Source organism: Diceros bicornis, chromosome 12 (assembly GCF_020826845.1).
Source record: "Diceros bicornis minor isolate mBicDic1 chromosome 12, mDicBic1.mat.cur, whole genome shotgun sequence".
In the NCBI taxonomy this organism is placed as follows: domain Eukaryota; kingdom Metazoa; phylum Chordata; class Mammalia; order Perissodactyla; family Rhinocerotidae; genus Diceros; species Diceros bicornis.
In genome coordinates, this window is record NC_080751.1 from 60308427 (window position 1) to 60316717 (window position 8291).

General features: G+C 40.8%; 1 long non-coding RNA gene across 1 annotated transcript in view; it reads right to left on the bottom strand.

Annotated features, from left to right (window-relative positions):
- Positions 1–1195: 1195 nt before the first annotated feature.
- The window catches only part of LOC131412169 (uncharacterized), a 65520-nt gene continuing 58424 nt past the window's right edge, over positions 1196–8291 (bottom strand). The window contains exons 4-5 of the long non-coding RNA XR_009221713.1: positions 3163–3204; positions 1196–2325 (exon numbers count right to left, since the gene is read on the bottom strand). This is a non-coding gene — a long non-coding RNA (uncharacterized LOC131412169). The remainder of the gene's footprint in view (positions 2326–3162; positions 3205–8291) is intronic.

Below are 8291 nucleotides of genomic sequence, written 5' to 3' on the forward strand. Positions count from 1 at the left end.
AATTCATAGTCATTATTTGTCAATAGACAAAGTGCATAGCTTGTTTCCCTTCACCAAAGTTTTTTCCTGCCTATTCTCTATCAAGGAACAGTTTAATAAAACTTTGTAGTTGTATTAAAAAAAAAACAAAACAACTTAAGAATAAACTTTGACACTTCCTTCTATTATACTTGCTATGCTTTGGTGCATTAGCAAGTCCTGTGTGTTTAGCCTGGTAAATATACCACTAATACACTCACTTCTCCTCTGCGCTGCCATATTCCCAGCCCAAGGCACCATGACCTCTGGCTTGGACAGTACAGATAGTATCCTAACTGCTTTTACTACACCTACTTTTCTCTTGGCAAGAGTGACCTTTTTAAATGCAAATGAACCTGTGACTTCCCAGGTGAAAATTCTTCTATGCCTTCCCATTGCTCTTAAGTTGAAAAATCAATTAACTTCAGATTACTTCAAGATTCTGCATATGCTGGCACCTGCTCGACTCACCAGACTCTCTGGCATCCTCCCTGTCTGAGCCATCATTTCAGATTCTTAAACAGAGCCTTTTCCCTCTGTCACAGGGTCTTTGCATTTGCTGTTTCTTCTACCAGGAAGGCTCCCTGTCCCCACCTCACACAAAACATTCAGCTAATACTTACACAAATTTTAGTCTTTGAGCTCAGATTACATCTTTTGGAGGAAAACTTCCTTGACATTTCAGATAAGAGTTAGTGCCGTTGTTCCATATTCCAAGATTATACTCTCAATTTCCTTTACGGTACATTTCACAACGTATAAACTATATTTCTGCCATTATTTAACTATTAATTTCTTCCATCTAACTGAAAGCTCCATGTAACTGTGTCTGTTTTGACCAACATTTGTTGAATTAATCATTGAATCTCTGTTTCCTTTTCTCAGATCTACGGTTGGAAAGCAGGTTGAAGTTCATAACTCCTAATTCAATCCAACATTTCAAGCGGGCTCTCAGCTAATTCCCTCATGCTTTATTGGAAAGACATCTTGTGTATGAACAATTACAATTCACAGTGTACACTAGAAACAGGGTTTTTGGCCTTGCCCACAGTAGCATATGTCTAAGGACTCCATATCCTCCCAGAATGTTGGCTCTACCAATTTACTGCCCAAACCCCGTAATTGATTTAGGATCCAGTTAGGTTCTGGGCCTTCTGGACTTATATCAAAAGTCACCTCCCTGATATTGATAAACTAGCCCCTTCAACTCGCTATATCATATCTCCCTATTTTATTTTTTTCTTCATAATTCAGAGCTGCTTAGCACCTTCTTTGCTCTGGGGGCACTAATATCCACCAAAGAGAAGCCTTTTTCCAGTGTAGTCATATCACTCTCCACAGGCCACAGGCCCAACTGAAAACATATTCACAAGCTTGTGTCCTCAGTGTAAGAGAAGTGGTGAGAGGAAGAGTTGCTCTGATCTGTTCACATATTCTGCCTTGCAAGGTCCCAGGGGAGCTAGCAGTGCAGAAGAGGAGGTGACAGCAGGCCAGGGAGAGCCTGTGGCTGCAGCCTGGGCAGTGTATCCTGGGAAGGGACTGCAGCCACAGGCACCAGCGCTCTCCAGAGGTCCTCTCATAAATATCTTTGGGAAAGAAGTTATGAAGTGGAGGAGAGAATGTGTTGTGGGTAGGAATCTTTTTAGGGAAGCAACAGGATCATCCTCTATTCAGAAAACAGCACCTCAGTGGCCATTATCCCTTCCTCCTCCTACCAGAAGCGCCTCATCCCATGTTCTGAGCCTTAGAACCTTGAATTCATGGTTCATGTGACTAAGAATAAGTGGCACTTGTACAGACACACGCCTTGCCTTTCAGATTTGAACTATTCCAGGGCCAGCTTCTTCCGCAGAAAGCCTGAGCCATAAGTGTACTCTCAGAGCAGGAACGACCTGGCAGATATGGAATATAAGCTCAGCGCAATAAGGCGGAGGCCTGGTCAAACCCCCCTCTTCCTCATATGAATTAGGAATCTCGGTTACGGACCACGTTTTACTGCTTCATTGATCCAGGGGATGGTTTTGGTTTGAGAGCCTAATCTACGAGAAATTCCATATTGAGACTATTGCAGGAAATGCAGCCCCCATCCATTTTCCTAGAACAAAAGTTGGCACTTTTACTTCTTTCTTCTCTTTTTTTCCCGTTTTTCTTACCTCCCGTTGCTTTTGGTACCATGGAAAGATTTTTCTGTCCAAAGACATGTGACATATTCCAGATGTATTGCACTGAGAGTGTACAGCACAAATCAACTTGCCTTGAGCTTCTCTGATATATAGCCAGTGTTTTAATGTTCCCATTTATACCGATCTGTAATACATCGTCATAGTGTTGGTTAATCACAAATGACAAGGGTGGAAAATGTAATAAAGACAGGGGCACATTAATCTACTTTGTATGAAAATGTGGAAAGGTAATCCAATTTTGAACTGCTTGCTCTTAAAAATATATAAAAGTTTGTAAGATATCCATATCTTAGTTGGGGAGATGGCAGTCAATCCGAAAGAGCAATATTTCAGGGTAATGAGGCCTCTGTATCTTGAGTGTGTGCATAGTGGTAGTGAGCCCAGGCTGAGAAACAAGCCGGAGGACTGAGTTACCTGATGATCTACTAGAAGCCTCTTTGTTAGGAAATCAACGTGCAGATGGCATCCAGGTAAGTTTATTCTGCATGGGCCTCAGAGAGATTCCAGGGCTTGGGATGCTCTTGTGCCTCCCCCTGCACAACCCCTAAGGGTAACTCATATGAAAGGTATTTCTGACTCTGTTCTAAAGACAAGCCAGAGTTCATTTTGCGATAAATCCACAGAAGTGAGGTAGCCATACCAGAATGCATGTTTCTAGCAGGGGAGTTGGGGTGAGGGAGAGAGTGGCTATGATGAGGTCAGGTTTGTCTCAAACCACCACTGATGTCATTCCGATAATTGTGCATGTCTGTCTTTGTGGGGTGGTGTTCCTTGCATGCATGGACATAGCCGAACATTTAGTGCTCACACCTGACAGAAGCATAGTGAGGGAACACGAACTCTGGACTTATAGGACAGGGAGTTTTCATCTCACCTTCTATTTGCTCTGTGACATTGGACAAATGGCGTAACTTCTCTGAGTCTGTTTCCTTATCAGTAAAACATAAATTATAGTACTTACCTCACAGGATTGTTAGAAATACAGGACCCAGCAATTCTACTCCTATGTAGAGAAATGAAAACAAAACCTGTATAAAACATGTACAAAAACCTGTACACGAATATTCATAGAGGCATTATTCAGGATAGCCAAAAGATGTAAACAACTCAGATGTCCATCAAGTGATGGATGGATAAACAAATGTGGTACAATGGAATATTATTCTGTCATGAAAAAGAATGCAGATACGTGATGTAACATGCATGAACCTTAAAAACATTATACTAAGTAAAACAAACCAGTCACAAAAGACTACATATTATATAATTCCTTTCATATGAAATGTTCAGAAAAGGGTAATATAAAGAGACAGAAAGTAGACTAGTGGTTGCTTAAGGGCTGGTGAGGAGGAGAATAGACAGGTGATAGCTGAAGAGTACAGAATTCCTCTCTGAGGAGATAAAAATGTTCTAAAAATGGCTGTGGTGATGGTTGCACATATCTGTCAATATACTTAAAACCATTGAAATGTACACTTTAAGTAAGTGAAATTTATGGTATCTGAATTATATCTCAACAAAGCTATTTAAAAAAAGTAATACAGGATATACTGTATGAAAAGTCACCTATTCCTAAAGTAGGCATGTGATAAGAATTAAATAAATAATAACTGATATTATTAGTCACCATCATCTCTATCCCAATATATACACAACTTACATAGTGTTAGATATATAGAAAGTCCAGAGTATACTATGTTTACTTTGCATTTCACATTTTGCACACCTGACCAAGAGGGGCCTACTCTGGAAATTAATACAAAATTGGTAATAACTTACATGGTTCTGAAATCACAAGAGTCAGCTCAGCCTTCCCTCTATGACCAACCAGCCTCCTCCTGGGGCACCACCCTTCCTCCACAGCCCACAGCCCTGTCCCTGGGGCAATGGGTCCAAGCATCTGTCCTAGTGCCTTTACCAATACCCTATGAAAGAGCCTGATTGAGTAAATCAAATCAGTCCCGACCTTGAGGAACTTGCGCAGTTGGTAAAGAGCCCCCTTTATAGAACATAACACCAGGGAGTAGATCTTACACTCGTGAGAAATCACTACATCTGGGCAGACACTTGGCCCAAGTACTACAGAAGCAACTAGTGCAAAGGACTTGACCTCAGTTGTCATACTACATGCACAACTCCATGAGGCCAACTTCTAGTCGGCCATTAGTGCCCTGCTGTGGTGGACTGGTATTGTGTCAACTTAGCTAAGGGAAAACTACGTGTCTCTGCAGAGTCTGGGTTAGTGTGAGCCACAAAATGCATTTTTCACAAGATTCAGAGGCCAGCGTGAAGCAACAGCCATATTCTTTATAATGATGATTTCTTTGAATTGGTTCTGGGTTATCTGGAATTGATCCTCTGACTTGATTAGAAAGTTAAAGGTGTTACTGACCCTATCTGAAACGGTAAAGGATACTCTAATAGTTCAAGTCATGCATTAACACATGATTATTTAATCAATCACCTGTATACACCTTTAATTAAGGGCCCATGGGAAATGACCAAGGATTTGCTGTCATAGAACATTGTGAGAAAAATAAGTTGTATAATATGGTTGGTTGGTTGGTTGGTTATGACTAAGCACACCAAAGAAATGAGAGAAACAAAATGGTGAGTTTGGGGCTTTCAATTTCTAGCTCAAGATCTGTGTAAGTGTGACAGACACACCTTAAGGTGAGCCCCAGTGAGTTATACCCTTGTATGATCTCTTTCCTTGGAGTGCTGGTGGAACCCATGGTTTACTTCTAGACAATAGAACATAGCAAATGTATAGATCCCATCATAATGCAATTACATTATGTTGTATAAGTCTGCATCATAGCAAACTACAGACAGATCCTTCTACTAGTTTTGAAGAAACAAGCCATCATGAGTTTTACAGTTTTTACAGTTGCAAAGAAATGGATCCTGCCAACAAACATGTGAGCTTGGAAGAAGACCTGAGCCCCAGCTGAGACTTCAGTCCCAGCTGATGCCTTGATTGCAGCTTTGTGCAACCCTAAACAAAGGACTCAGCTAAGCTGTACCTGGAATCCTGACACATGGAATCTACAAGATATTATCAAATGGAGGTTGTTTTAAGCTGCTAAGCTTGTGGTAATTTTTTACGCAGCAATAGAAAACTAATGCAGCAAAGGGCTTGGAAGTTTCTATGCTGCCTTAAAGAAAACCTTTACATCCTAGAGCCACAGGCTCAAGATTTTTGAAAACCAAACCCAAAATCTAATCCCGCATGTGATTGAATTACAATTAAAATTGAATTCTCACATTTGTAAGCTCTCGTGTTAAAGTTATGGCATTGATTAGAAATAAGAAGGACGCTGAAAATTGGGATGAGGACATAAGAGGTGATTTCAGTGAAACTGGCAAGCATTAATCCCTACATTTTGCCAAGTAGCCTGAGGAGGTTAGTTTCTTCTTGCTAGCGCACGTACAATAGCCTCTCCTGCAATACAGTTGCCTTACAGAGGGCTGCTGCTCGTCTTAAGGACATAGCCTCACCTTTTTTTACTTCTTCAGCTATAATTGATATTGACTTCACACAAGGTTGACATAAGGGAAACCGTATTTTAGAAAAGAAACCATATTGTAACTTTGAATGACCCCTAACTAACTAACCTAGCTGGATATGCACCCTCCAGGAGATCTATCTGCTCCTTAGACTTTATGACCCCTGCTTGTGTATGTACTCCCAGCTGCGATAAGACGATAACTTTGTTCTTTTGAGTTCCTTAGGAATGTGATGACTCCCAGAGAAAGAGCCTCTGCTGATAGCCGTCATCAATGACAACTGAAAGATCTGGTGTGGCGGCTCCCAGTCTGTAACACCAGAGGGTCGACATTCCTAACCCCCTCCCATATAACCCACTGGCCTATATAACTACTTCAAGATTCTGTGCCCCCCTTAAGATAGTTCTTGAGGACACTAGTCCCCTCATCTTCTGATTTGCTAGCTTATGACTTAACAAAATGCCCTTTCTCTGCCACCATCTTGCCTCTTTTTTTTTTTTTTTTTTTGGTGAGGAAGATCAGCCCTGAGCTAACATCCATGCTAATCCTCCTCTTTTTGCTGAGGAAGACCAGCTCTGAGCTAACATCTATTGCCAATCCTCCTCCTATTTTTTTTTCCCCCAAAGCCCTAGTAGATAGTTGTATGTCATAGTTGGACATCCTTCTAGTTGCTGTATGTGGGACACGGCCTCAGCGTGGCCAGAGAAGCAGTGCTACGGTGCGCACCCAGGATCTGAACCCGGACCACCAGTAGTGGAGCGCGCGCACTTAACCGCTAAGCCACGGGGCCAGCCCCATCCTGGCTCTTGACAATTGGCTTTTGTCTTGCGGCGAGCAGATCGTCTCTTTTGTGTGGTAACGTAACCAGATTCAAGTCCCAGCAAGTGACTCAAAGCCTGTAAGGTACAAAGTATGACCTATGAAGAGGTATAATATACGCTCAAATAATTGCATGATTTTTACAATTTATATCAACCAAATCCATGTGTGTGGGAATGGGTCCTAAGACCGTTGGATAAGGATGGAAAGAATATAATGTTGGATTGAGCCAAATTTATTGATATGGGCTTACTAAAGAGATTCTGGATTCAATATGTTAGCTCAAGTGTCTGGAGTGATCCTACTACCTTACTTGTTTGGTTGACCGAAATTTGGACTCAAAAGTGACCTATATTAAATGAAATTGAAGTGCCCAAAATTCCCTGGCATATTGTAGAGGAAAATATTCATTTGCTTGGGGAAATTGGAATGTTAGAGTAGATTTTTCATGTAATACCCTACCCTATTAATATGTCCCCCAGATGACACGTTCTTTACAAAGCCTGTGAGAAATATATTGGTGAGGAGAGCCTCAGCATCCTTGAAAAACTCTCTGGTATTTACTTTCTGTATATCAAGATTGACAGCAGAAACTGCTACCATTGAACTGGACTCCCTGAATTCATTAGGAGTGATGAGATTTGAGAATTGCAAGAGCCAAGTTAATTACCAAAATCAAAGTAGGTGAGGTTACCATAATAAGCTGCAGAGCCAAAGTAGTGATCAGTTTTTAGTGTTGGTTGGTTGATAATGGTGTCCCCAGAACTGAAATACATGGACAGACTATTGAAGTCTTACTTGATTTGTATTAGCAAGAATCTCTAGGTGTGATGAACAGAAGTTTGACTTGAATCACCACAAAAAATAGTCATGGCCTATCAACGAATTCCTAGTTTTGAGCCAATTCACAGACATAGAGCCTCTTGAATGAGGAGAGAACCTGAGACCCCTTGAGGAATGATGCTGCCATATTGCTAACATTTATACTGTAAATCTTTTCCCTAGCCTGTCCCAAAGGAACCTGTAGCTGAGCTATTTACCCGAATGATAACGCATTGGGGAAGAGAAACTAATCACACTTTTTAGGGATTACTGATACTGATTATGAACTGACTTTAATTCCTGGAGATCCATAATACCACTTTTGTCTACTAGTCAAAAAAGAGACTTAAGAAGGTAGGATGATTAATGAAACTTTGTTGGGTTCTGACTTATAGTGGACCCAATGAGTCACCAGTGACACTCTGTGTCTGTTTTCCCTGTTTCAACATATATAATTAACACGGATATACTCAGCATCTGGTAGAATCTCCACATTGGTTCCCTGACCTGTAGGATGTGGGCTATTATTATAGAAAAAGTCAAGTGGAAAACACTTCAACTGCTTCCATCTACCAAAATAATAAACCAAAAGTAATGCCATGTTGGGGAGAAAAAATTTCTTCTCTACTCTTCTAAGCTCTTCTGATTGGTCAAAGAATTAAATTGACATGAGACAGAATAACAGGAGTAAAACAAATAGAAGTTTAGTAACATATATACTTCCTATATATGTGGGAGAGATCCAGGAAAACTGAGGAACTCCCCAAAAAGGCCAAAGCCATTACCTTAAATAAATATCTTCAGCTAAATAAATAAATATCTTCAGCTAAAGACAAAAGATGTTGGGAGTAAGGATTCAGTTATGGGAGGTTACCAGGAAAAGCACAGTAAACAAAAGTAAGGTTGTTATGCAGGTTTAAGTCCATGCCTTCTCAGTTG